Source organism: Fukomys damarensis, unplaced genomic scaffold (genome assembly GCF_012274545.1).
Source record: "Fukomys damarensis isolate Sample0158 unplaced genomic scaffold, DMR_v1.0_HiC HiC_scaffold_15, whole genome shotgun sequence".
In the NCBI taxonomy this organism is placed as follows: domain Eukaryota; kingdom Metazoa; phylum Chordata; class Mammalia; order Rodentia; family Bathyergidae; genus Fukomys; species Fukomys damarensis.
Genome location: NW_022900927.1, coordinates 10,815,464 through 10,829,289, shown reverse-complemented (window position 1 = coordinate 10,829,289; position 13,826 = coordinate 10,815,464).

The window sequence follows — 13,826 nt, the reverse complement described above, 5'->3', positions numbered from 1 at the left end:
CAATGTTTTATGAGAAAAGAACCATTATTTCTTTGTAGTGTTTTTCTCATATCCAGATCTATTTTTAGTAGAATATACTAGTTGAGTTCTAGCTGATGCATTGTGCTTAGAAAAAGAAAGGGAAAACACTTGTTATTACCTTCTTAAATACAGTCAATAACTTTATATTTCCATTTAATATGAAAGACTAAACAGTTCTGCCATTTTGATCTTGTGATATGTTTAATAACAACTTCTTAGCAGTAAATGGCAATGTTTGCTTCATATGCTGACATGCATCAATTTACAAATTCCAAGTTACCTTTCATAGACATTTTATATTTTGTGAATAGTGCACAAGAAGAGTTCAAACAGTATTGCTTTTATTTCATCACATTAATGTTAACAATCAACTGATGATCTGTGATGTTAAATCATTAGGCTTTAGCTTATCATAAAATCATCTAGAAATATATATATATATATATATACATACACACACATACATACACATATATACATAAATACACACTTATATATCCATATATATGTATATATACACAATATGTGCAAATAAATCTGAGAATAATTTACTAACTAGTAACTTTTACATTTAAATAAAATGAATAAGAATATAAAACAAGTATAGTACACAATGTTAAACATAAATGCATTTCTTAAGGAATCAGAATTTTAAGGAGTTATAGTTTATGTCTTAAAAAAGAATGCAGGTTTAAAAAGTAGCTGTAGAAGAATTGCATAGAAGTGTTTCAATTCATTCATTTAAGTATGTTCTTTAAATATGGCATTTGTCAACACTGAAAAAAATTTCAGAGATTAAGAAGAACTACATGGTAGAGCAAATAGAAAATTAGACAAGACTAGGATAGATAGCAAAATTAAAATGTAAGTCTATTTTAAATATACCACAGAATTTACAGAATTTGGAGTATAACATGTCTGAATTTGTACTATCTTCCTACTTATTAGATATATATGTAATCTTCAACAAGTTTATTCAACTCCTCATACCTTTGTTTCTCATCCTGAAAAGAAAGAAAATTAATAACATGGTCATAATGAGAATTAAATGAACTAACAGCTACGACCTGATTGAACCTATTGGCACATAATAGTCGTGGCTAATCAATCGTGGCACATAATCAATCGTGGCTCAGTGATCCACTTAACAAATGAGTGTGTAATGTTTTCTTTCTTCAAGATAAATGAAACTCAGGCTTTTATTTTAAGAAGCTTAGGGTATGGGAGGGGAGAAATATAAATAAATGATTGCAATAAACAGCAGGACAGAGAGACAAGGACCACACAGGATGGCCCTTGGCCTTGGGGGACATCAAAACTTCTTGAAGAAGGATTATCTATAATACCAGAGTCTTCAAGAAAATTAAGTTTGTCCTGTTAACAAAGAAAAGACGATACTTATGGGAATTGAAGGACATTGCTAAAAGAAGTTTCCTATGCAGCAATATATCAGAGGTCTTAAACTAATAATCTTACATACATAAAAAGTGACTGGTTCAAAGAGACAGAAGTCTCCCAAGCCCAATCATTCCTAGATCCTGTTATTAAATAATATACTCCTTGGATAAAGTGGCAGCACAGGAATCATTGTTTCATTTGTCAAGTCAGTAGATATTTATTGAAGACCCCCTATATGGCAGGCTGGGATCTCAACACAAGAATGAGCACAATGCATAGTTACTGATTTTAGGAACCTTAAAATAGTGTGGAGGAGATTATTGGTAGTTGGATTAAGGAAATTTTAATATTTTCAAAGAAGAGCTTGATGCTAGGGGGATTTGACCTAGTGAGACCCACAATTCCCTATGGAGGGAACTGTATAGCTGAGGTCCAAGTGTTGAGTAGCAAGTACTTAACTAAGCATGGAGGAAAGAGGAAAGAGATTTCTACACAGAGGAACTGAAGTACAAGGCTCTATCAAAGAAAAAAAATCAGCGATGCAAGACTGGCTGGAGTGGAGATTATTAAAAAATGAGAAAAATCAAACCCTTTATTCCAATTTGCTGTACCAAAGAAATCAACCACCATCACTTGCATCTGGGCTGAAACTCAAAGTCAGGAAGAGGGAATGGAAGACTTTAGAGTGGAGGTAAAGAAGGTTTCGGGTGTGCCCAAGATCCAGGGTGTTGACCTAGAGAAGCTGCAAGAGGACTTGTTAGATGTAAGACTTTCTATTTGGTTGACTGTGGCTTCCTCTGGTTGGCTCTAAATTGGAAGTGTGTACAGAAATTACAGATGCTGTCAGTTATGAATCACATGCTGGTCATTTTTGGCCAGCTGGTACAAGGTTATTCTTTGGCTTCCCGGACTGGTAACTACAGATAGCACTTGGACTTCCTGTAGGTCTGGCTTACAGTAGAGATGGTGATAACGAGTTCCTGCAGATAATGAATCAGTTTCTGGGGCAGCTGCTGCAGGCTGCAGGTCAGAGTTCTATTTTATGTACAGTTTGGCCTTTTCTATTTGTATATTTAGTCTCTTGCACCTGTTTCTTTTAGAAACTAAAAACCAAATTAAAATAGATACATCAAAAGGAATCTATGAATCAGTAAAAGTCCATGAGTGAGATACAATTAATTTTTATTTCAAAGTGCATATTTGTAGACACTAAGCAAACAAAAAACTCAAAACATCAGAAAGCAAAGACACAGTTTGAGTCCAACTAGTGATGTCACTAGAGTGACAATGTGGAGAAAAATCTCAAGAAAACGTGGTACCATGCATAAGGGAGCGTACAAATATTTAGAACAAAGCATTTTGTTGTTTTCTTCTTCCCACTCTATGTTCAGAAATTTGTTTACTAATGAAAAAGTTGAGGAAGAACTTTTTTTAAATAACAGAATATTAGAACCTAAGGAGACAGGGCCTGGTGGTACACACCTATTATCCCAGCACTCGGGAGGCTGAGACAAGAGGATCGCCATGAGTTCCAGGCCAGCCTGGGCTACATGTGAGTTCAACGCCAGCCTGAATTACATAGCAAGACCCTGTCTCATAAAATAAAAAAGGAAAAATAAAAGAACCTAAGAAAAATTTGTGCTTGTATTCGGTAATTAAACTGTTTTATACAGGAATAGGGCTTTTTTTCTACATGAATATAAACTTGAAATATTTTTTGCGTATTTTAAAATATACAACTTTGTTATACATTCATCTTCTAAAGCCACCAGCACACAGATTTTCACATTGTTACACAGTTCTGTTTTAACACTTCTGGAAATAAAACAACACCTAAATACAAGTTTCATGCTTTTTTAAATGCCTACTCTTTAGCTTTCTTCTTACTCTTATTCTGAGAGTTTTCTGTATATTTCTAGGTTGGGACTGGACATCTCTTGGCTGTGAAATTACAACTCTGAGAAACTATTTAATCCATACCTGTCACCTTCCAGTGAATTCTTTTCTAGAGAAATTCAAGAGTTTCTATAAAGTATATAATGTGCCTTTTTAAAATTTTAAAATATTAAATGATTATGTTCCTAACAAGGACGTGACTTGGATTTTAGCCAGCTAGAATCTAATTTCCATCTTAAAAATTGAAATGGTAGCATGGAAAGATCATTATGATGATGAAATCTTCATATTGTAAAATTGATTTTAAACATAAAAGCAGATTTTCTAACATTCACTATGAGTTTTTCTTGCTGGGTGGTAACTGAAGAAATCATTTTGATACAGAACTTATAACCAGGTTCTTGCGGCTTCTGTGTAGCATATGTCATCACTTTCAGGGAAAGAACAAACTCAGACCAGTCTTACGATGGCAATATTTTCAGGTCTGAGTTCCCCAACTAGCATATCCTTGGTTCATAAACTATGCACTCTTAAGACGTGCACTATTCTTTCCTTCATTCTACAGAGTGATCCTTTATGTTCTCCCATTGAAAAGACTTGATCCTTTTAAAAAATTGTTGTCATTTCTGTAGTGGTTTACAAATTTACGTAAGGGCCACAGTTGAGGATGATATCTAAGCTCAACCATGTAAATTTGATAAGAATATTTTCAGGACTCAGGTGTCTCTTCATGACCCAATTTGCTCCTTCCTTTCTTTGTCCTTCATCCTCAGATGCATTTTTTCTAGAAACTCACACTTTCTGCACACTTTCTTTCTCCTTTTAAATCAAAGAAGTGTCTTTCTCCTGTTCAAAGGCCAGCTCTTTCTCAGGTGAGAACCTGCTACTATGTTCCCAGGAACTTCACTCCATTTCTGATCGCCTCTAACTCATGCTTCTTCAACTTTTCCCTCACCAGAGGATCCTTCCTGTGGGCCTGTAAACAATGAGTGTTGTCTGTGTTTCTTTAAATTATTTTTATCGGTACGTTTTAGGTATGCAATATAATGACATTCATTGTTGGAAATTTGTACCTTTGCATAATCAATCTTGGTTCTTGTTTAATCCCCAATCCGCTGCTCTCCCTTCAATGCCTCTCTCCCTCCCTATCTACAAAGACTTTGTTTCTCTTATTTTTCATTTTCTCATGTTGATTCCATTCCCTTCTTTCCTTTTCCCTAATTCTCCCATTTCCCCTTCCTCTTTGTCCCTTTTCTTCCTATTTCACGTTATCTATTATACCTTTTAGTCCTTATTTACACTTTCATTTTCTCACACTAGAGAAACTATTCAGTTTTAAACCTGTGTGTCCTATTTATGTCTCTTAAGAGTATCACCTCAATCAGTGGAACAGACTGGAAGACACAAAAACAAATGCAGATGTACTCAGCTACCTCATCTTTGACAAAGGAGCTCACCATCCTCAGTGGAGGAAAGATAGCCTCTTTACTAAATGGTGTTGGAAAAACTGGATGTCAACGTGCCACAGATTAAAATTAGACCCTTATCTTTTGCCATGCACTAAATTAAAATCCAAATGGATTAAAGATCTAAATATTAAAACAGAAACATTAAACTTGCTGGAAGGTAAGTTAGGCAGAACTCTGGAAGACATTGGTATAGGAAAAGACTTTATGAACAAATCCTCAGTAGCACGGGAACTAGCAGAAAGAATCAACAACTGGGATCTCATCTTACTAAAAAGCTTCTGTACTTCAAAAGAAACCATTAGCAGAACTAAGAGACAATCTACAATGTGGGAAAAAATTTTTACCAGCTGTACCTCAGACAAAGGACTATTATCAAGGATATATAAAGAACTCAAAACAATCAGTCCCCCCAAATATAAAGACCCGATCCAAAAATGGGCATCCGAAATGAACAGACATTTCTCATACAAAGAAGTGAAAGCAGCAAGAAAATATATGAAAAAATGTTCCACATCACTGGTCATTCGAGAGATGCAGATGAAAACAACACTGAGATTCCACCTCACCCCACAAAGAATGGCTGCTATCAAGAAATCACACAATAACAAATGTTGGCGGGGTTGTGGGGAGAAAGGAACCCTCCTCCATTGTTGGTGGGAGTGCAGACTAGTGCAACCACTATGGAAATCAATATGGAGATACCTCAAAGAGCTTGGACTGGAGGTTCCATTTGACCCAGCCATCCCTCTGTTGGGTATCTTTCCAAGAGAACTAAAAGAATCATATCACAGAGAAGTATGTGCACCCATGTTTATAGCGGCACAGTTTGTAATAGCTAAATCTTGGAAACAACCTATTTGCCCATCCGTTGGAAACTGGATAAAGAAGTTGTGGTTTTTCTATAAAATGGAATATTACTCAGCCATAAAGAGCGAGAGAATAGATTCATTCATAGGAAAATGGATACATATTGAAGATATACTCCTAAGTGAAATAAATAAGTCCCACATGTGTAAATACCAAATAGTTTCCCTGGTGTGAATATTCTGCAACAATGCATAAGATTCTAATAAGATTACTGACATTTAGAAATGGGAGGAAAGGAGCTAAAGGTGTAGGGAAGGTGTGATACGTAGGGGAAGAACAAAAAGGGAAAAGAAAAAAATGTGAGAGAATGAAAAGATGAAGATAAAGTGTTTGTAGATGGGGAGGGGAGGAGGGGGTGAAGAGAGGGCAGAGGTAAGGGGAAAAAATGAGAATCAAGACTTGCCATGTAAAGGTACATGATCCCAACAATGAATGTAACTGTACTGTATCCCTAAAATGTACCAATAAACTCAATAAAATTTAAAAAAAATTAAAAAAAAAAGAGTATCACCTCAATGTGCATCCATTTAGCTATACCTGTTTCTAATTTCTCATTTTTATGGCTGGGTAATATTCCATTTCATTTTTTTTTAAACCCACATTTTCTTTATTCAGTCTCCCACTGATGGGCAATCGGCCTGCTTCCAAGTTTTAGCTATTACAAATTCTGCTGCTATGAACATGGGTGCACATATATTACTATGTTATTCTTTTAATTCTTTAGAGAAGATACCCAGCAGGGGAATAGCTAGGTCAAATGGGATTTCCAACCCTAGCTTTTTCAGTTATCTCCATGTTGCTTTCCTTGGTGGTTGCAACAGTCTATACTCCCACTAGCAGTGGAGCAGGGCTCCTCTTTCCTCACATCCCACCAACATTTGTTATTGGTTGACTTCATGATAGCAGCCATTATTTCTAGGGTGAGGTGGAATCTCAGCATTGTTTGAATTTGCATTTCTTGAGTGATCAGTGATGTTGAACATTTTGATATGTTTATTTGCTATTTCTGCTTCTCTGCTGAAAAAATGTCTGTTTATTTAAGATGCCCATTTTTGGATTGGGTCTTTAAATTTGGGAGGTCTGGTTTTTTTTTTAAGTTCTTCATATATTCTAGATAATAGACCTTTCTCTGAGGAACAGCTGGTGAAAATTTTTCCCACATTGTGGGTTGTCTTTCATCCTGTTGGTCACTCCTCTTTCTGTGAAGAAGCTTTTTAGTAAGAAGACATCCCTCTTGTGGATTGTTTGCTCTAGCTCATGAGCAGCTGAAGTTTTGTTCATAAAATCTTTTCCTTCACCCATGTCTTCAAGGGTTTTACCTAACCTCTCTTATATATTTAATCCATTTTGATTTTAGTTTAGTGCATAGTGAGATATATAAGTCTAGTTTTAATCTTTGGCAAGTAAAAACCCTGTTTCCCCAGCACCATGTATTGAAGAAACTATCCTTCCTCCAGTGAGGGTATTGGCTCATTTGTCGGAGATGAAGTGGCTGAGTGTGTCTGGAGTTATTTCTGCATCATCTAGTCTGTTTCACTGGGTCTCAGGTCTTTTTCTTTGCCAATTCCATGCTGTTTTAATCATAGTGGCATTGTAGTATATTTCAAGTTGGGGATTGTGATAGCCCCTACCTTGTCTTTATTGCCTACAATTGCTTTTGCCATTCTAGGTCTCTTCTTGTTCCAAATGAATTTTTGGATTGTTTTCTAAAGCTCTGTGAAGTATGCTGCTGGGATTTCAATTAGGATTGATTGCTTTGAATCTATAAAGCAGTTTTGGAAATATGGCCATTTTCACTATGTTGATTCTTCCTACCCAGGAGCAAGGGAAGTCTTTCCATTTTCTGATATCCTCTTCAATCTTTTTTCAGACTGTAGTTTTCAGGACAGAGGTCTTTGATTTCTTTTGTTAGGTTGATTCCTAGGTATTTCATTTTTTGGATATATTTGTCCCATTTCTTTCTCAGTGAGTCTGTTATTTCTACATAGGAAAGCTATTGATTTTTGTGTGTTGACCATGTATCCAGCTACTTTAATGAATTTGGTTACTAAGTGTAGAAGACATTTTGTGGAGTTCTAGTGGTCTTCTAGAGTACCATATAATCTGCAGTTATTGACAATTTGACTTATTTCATTACTATCTTAATTCTTTGTTTCTCTTCTCTAATTGCTGTGGCTAATGTTTCCAAAACTATATTGAACAGGAGTGGTGATAGTGGACATCCTTGTCTTGTTCCTAATTTTAGTGTGAAAAACTTCAGTTTTTTACTATTTTGTGTGATATTGGCTGTTGGTTTTTCATAGATGGCTTTTATCAGACTGAGGTAGACTGTCTATTCCAATTTTCTGTAGGGTTTTTTGTCATAAATGCATGTTGGATTTTGTCAAACGCTTTTTCTGCATCTATTAAGACAATCATATGGGTTTTGTCCTTCACTTTATTAATATAATGTATTACATTTATTGATTTGTATATGTTGAACCATCTCTGCATCACTGGGACAGATCCCACTTGATCAGGGTATATGATCTTCTTGATGATCTTCTGCATTCTATTTGCCAGTCGTTTTTTTTTTTTTTTTTTTTTTTTTTTTGTACCCGAGATTGAACTTGGGTCCTTGCGCAAGGCAGGCCACCGAACCACTGAGCTAAATCCCTGGCCCTATTTGCCAGTATCTTATTAAGGATTTTTGCAGCTATTTTTGTTAGTGAGATTGGCCTATAGTTCTCTTTTTCGGCTGGGTCTTTCTCTTTTTTGGGGATCAAGGTGATGCTTCCAGAAATGAATTCGGGATTATTGCTCCCCTTTTGATTTCATTGAAGAATTTAAACAGGAGTGGCAGTAGTTCCTCTCTAAAAGTCTTGTAGAATTCAGCAGTGAAGCCATCAGGGCCTGGGCTTTTCTTAGTTGGTAAGTTTTTAATTATAACTTCAAAGTCATGGATTGATATTGGGTCATTTAGAATTTTTAAGTGATCTTCATTCTACTTTGGTAATTCATACAAATCTAGGAATCTGCCCTTTTTTTGTATTTTCCATTTTATTGGCATAAAGCTTCTTGAAATAGATATTGATGAACCTCTGGATTTCTGCTGGGTCCATTGTAATTTCACCCTTTTCATTCCTAACTTCCTGGATTTGGGCCTTTTCTTTCCTTTTTTTTTTTGATAAGTTTGGCTAATGTTTTGTGAATTTTGTTTATTCTTTAGAATAACCAATTCTTAGCTTAGTTGATTTTTTGTACCTTTCTCTTAGTTTCCATTGCATTGGTTTTTGCTCTGATCTTTAAAATTTCCTTCCTTGTATGAGCTTTGGGATTGTCCTGCTCTTCTTTTTCTAGAAGCTTGAGGTTCAGCATCAGGTTGTTTAATTGTGCTAGTTCTGTTTTCCTAATATGTGTACTCACTGCTCTGAATTTCCCTCATAAGATTTCTTTCATTGTTTCCCATAGATTCTGATATGTTGTACTGTCATTGTCATTTAATTGTAGTAACTGTCTGATTTCTTCTTTAATATCCTCTGTGACCCACTGGTTGTCCAGAAGTGTGTTGTTCAATTTTCATGTGTTTATGAAATTGCAGTTTCTTTTTGCTATTGATCTCCATTTTCATCACAGTGTGGTCTGAAAACATGCAAGGGAATATTTCAATTCCTTTGCACTTACTTATACATGTTCTTTGAGCGAGTATGTGGTCTATTTTGGAGAATGACCCATGTTCAATTAAGGAGAATGTATACTCTGATTTTGGGGGGTGGAACACTCTGTAAATATCTGTTAAGTCCATTTGCTCAACAGTTTGATTGAGTGCTAGTATTTTGTTGTTTATTTTCTGTCTAGATGATCTATTTGTGACAGTGGGGTATTGAGGTTCCCCATCACTATTATGTTAGTTCTTATTCGATGTTTAATATCTTTTAGTATTTGTTTAATATATTTGGGCACACTAGTGTTTGTTGCATATATATTTATGATTATCATCTCTTCACCTTGGATTGTTCCTTTTACAAGGAAGTAGCATCCTTCTTTGTCTCTTAGTGTTGGTTTGAAATCCACTTGATATGCAAAGAGGATAGCTACTCCTGCTTTATTTCAGGTTCCTGTCACAAGGAGTATTGTTTTCTACCCTTTAACTTTCAGTCTCTGAGTTTCCTTTTGAATTAACTGTATTTCTTGTATGTAGCATATTGTTGGACCTTGCTTCTTGACCCTTTCTGCCAGTCTATTTCTTTTGATTGGTGAATTGAGACCACTAACATTGATGGTTATAACTGAAATGTATTGACTTATCCTTGTCATGACATTTATTTTTTTGGATTCTCCCACTTTTCATTCAATTTCTTGTCATGCCTGATGAACTCATTCTGCTGGGCTTCCTGGGTTGTGATCTTCATTGCCTTTTCCTAGGATATTGTTTGAAACTTTTTGGAGTGCTGGTTTAGTATTCATGAAGTTTCTCAGGTGTTCTTTGTCATGAAAGGATCTTCTTTCTCCATCCATTTTGAAAGATAGTTTTACAGGGTACATCAGTCTGGCTTGGAGGTTGTTTTCCTTTAGGGCTTGAAATACATCACTCCAAGCACTATTTGACTTGAGTGTTTGCATTGAGAAGTCTTCTGTGATTCTGATGGGCTTTCCTTTGTACATGATTTGTTTCTTTTCTCTAATGCTTGTAGAATTTTGTTCTTCTGTAGGGTTTCTGGAATTTTTTGTTAAAGTCATCTGCACTCTCTCCCTCCTGTTTCTTCATTGACTCCAGTCTTTTTTTTTTTTTTTTTTTTTTTTTTGGTACCAGGGACTGAACTCAGGACCTTGCACTTGCAAGGCAGGTGGTAGAACCACTGAGTTAAATCCTCAGCCCATATTATTATTCTTTGCATGATCTAGCAGCTGTTGGATTGATTTCTCATGATCCCTTACTATTTTTAAGATATTTTTATTTTCCTGGTCACTAATTGCAAACCTGTCTTGTATATCTGAAATTCTATCTTCTCATTGGCTCATTCTGCTACATAAACTTTCAATGGCATTTTCAATATATCTGGAAATCTGTTTGCATCTGTTTTATGGATTCCATTTGTTTATCATGTTGGGATTCCAGCATGTTCCTCAGGTCCTCTATTTTTTTAATTGAATTTATTGGTAAATTCTAGGTAGAGAGTACAGTTATATTCATTACTGGGATCTTGTACCTTTACATGCCAGGTCTTGGTTCTCATTTTTTCCCCTTGTCCCCACCCTCCTCCTCCTCCCCACCTTCAAACACTTTAATTCCATTTTTACATTTTCTCGTATTTTTTCCCTTTTCCCTTGTTCCCCTTTCCCTATCCTTCTCATTTTCCTTACACCTTTGGTCATTTTCTTCCTACTTCACTTTGCTAATTGTCCCATTAGGATCTTGAGTACTATTTTAGTTTTTCAGCTCCTCTATTTTTTTAATCTGTGTCCACTCTAATTTATTAATAATGTCTTGCAGTATGGGCACAATCTCTGCTATTATCTGAGAAATTATTTCTGATTGCATTTTTTCCACATCTTCTTTTGTTGCAAGTTCAGGGAGTCCAAGTGGTTGAGTATCAGATTGTTCCATCTTATTTCCCTTTGAGGTTTCCTTAGGTGATCTGGAAATCTGGTTTTGGGACTTGTTTCCATTTCTTTTCATTTCAACAGATGCAGCCTGCTGTGCCTTTCTTGAGACAACTTTTTTTCTCATCCAGTGGTCTTCAATTCTCAGCAAGCCATCAACAGGCCTTTTCTCCACTCTTACCTATACTCTAATTTCTGGGTTCAAAATGGTGGCCTCTGGATCCCTGAGCTCACCTATTATTTTGGCAAGCTTCTGGCTGGGAGCCTGAGCACGTTTGAGATGGTATCTAAGTGTGCCTTTTGCTGGGGCCACCATGCACCTGTTTTCTGAGAGGGCCTTTGGTTGGGGGTTGTGCACCCCAGTTCCTATTGTCTGAGTAGGTTTTTGACTAGGGTCTCAATCAGACAGACTATAGGGCTGAGCTTCTGACTAAAGCTTGTGTGCCTGTGTAGCTGTTTTCCAGGTGGGTCTTTGGCTGAGTCAGTGTGCTTGAGCCTCTGGGGTCATGGTGGATCCCTTGCTGGGATCTGTCTGTAGCTGTGCTCGTCTGGACCACACTGCTGCTCCCCAGGATCTGCACACACTCACTGATGCTAGGAGGCTGGCCTCTGACTAAAGCTTGTGCACTTGTGTAGCTCTTTTCTGTACAGGATTTGGCTGTGCAGGTTTGCCTGAGCCTCTAGGGTTGGGGCAGATCCCTGGCTCTGCCTGCATCCTTGCTGGTCTGGACCACACCACTGCTCCCCAGGATATCTGTGTTAATTTTTAAAAATGAACCTAACTACTCTCTCACTAACACACTGAGTACTTGTGTAGGTATTCAGTGTAAACAACTAGCAGAAATCTCTGCTCAGGGGCAGGTTATGGGTAAAGAAAAGCATGTAAAATGGAACACGGTAATAAGATGATTGGTGGAAAGTGGTTAATAGCCGATTTAAACTCTAACAAGGAGTCATTGATAGGGAAATTTCTTAAATCATGTTCCTATTTTCTTTTCAACTTTCTGTTTTCTTGAATTAGAAGGACCAAGGGTTAAACTATAAATATTTCTCAGTTTATGACACAATATAAATAGTTCTGTTTCTTTTGTTTTTCTTAGTTTATTTCACTTTGCTTTTTTCACTTTGTTCATAATTTTCAGTTTACTCAAATTTTCTTAAATTTCTACAAATTTTTTGTTTTTAAGTTTTTGGGTCTTTTTATTTTAAAGCCTTTCCTCTTGCCTATATTTGAAAACTGCCTTTTAATTATTTTTAGTATATTAATTTGTTTCACAATCTTGATAGTTAATGTTTAATATTTGTATATCATGTATTTTCTTCCCTATTTTTTTGCATTGCTTCAATTTCATTGTTTCATTTCCTTGAGTGTTTTGTGATTTGATGGTATAAATTATTAATTATTAATTTTCTTAAAACTTTTTGTACTTTGGAAATCATATTCCTTTAAGCAGAATTCACTTTTGCTTCTGGAAATTGGTTTTATATCACCCAAATTTACTCTCAAATGATATTTAATTTTGAGTTTTCATAGACCACACAAGAAGTATTAATTTAGGTCATAAACTCATTTGAAGACTGTCTTTTGGCTGTGAATTCTAAAGGAGAATTTTTATTATCCTCTTGACAGCATTTAAGTCTGATTGTGTGAATTTTCTCACTGTGTCTTCTGGATAGTTGTTCTGTTTCTGATAAAAATGTATTATTCTTTTGTGCCTTAGCTTTACTTGGAGACCTCTAGTGAAAGTCCAAACTCTGGAAGAGTCATAATGCTTATCTCTCACTTGTCCTTTTTTCTTTCTATCTATCAATGTAGAAATTTAAGATTTTATCTTACATAGTATCTTTCTTTATACTTTATTCTTTGACTTCTAGGGATCCCTCTGTCAGCAGTATGTTTAGTGAGTTATTCTCTTTATGCTTTCTCTTTTTTACTTTTTAATTGACATAAAATATTTGTACTAATTATTAGTTTATGGGTTACAGTATTATAATTCCATATGTGTGATGTATAAAACTCAAATCAGGGTAATTAACATTCCCATATCTTCAAATATTATCACTTTTATATGTTGGGAACCTTCAAACTCTTCTTTGAATGAAAGAAGTCAGGCAAAGAAGCACAGATATCTCTTATCCATATCAATTCATGGGGACTAAAAAAGTTTACCACAGATATAGAAAGAATAGATGTCACTCAGTGCTACAGTATATGGGCTCATGGGTGATCTTGAGAGGTCGGTTGTAATGGGTACCAAAACACAGAAGGGGGAAAATAGAAGTAATGTTTCCTAGTGTGATGGGTAATTATGGATAGTAATGCATGCAAAATTTTTAAATGTTAGCCTATTTTATCCAACATTTTTTGCCATTAGAAAGTTTATTCAAAAATTTATTTTGTCATATGTTAGGACCTAAAAGGACTACTCTGGCTCTTGCTTGAGTTAGTCATCAAGTTTTAAGTTCACTTCATATTGCTTTATCTCTCCTATCTTATGGCTGGAATGTTGCCACAAATGTGTTGAAACATGTGGATATACATATGAGTAAACTATGAATGTCCTCCTTTTGACTTTTTCCTAAAATTCACTG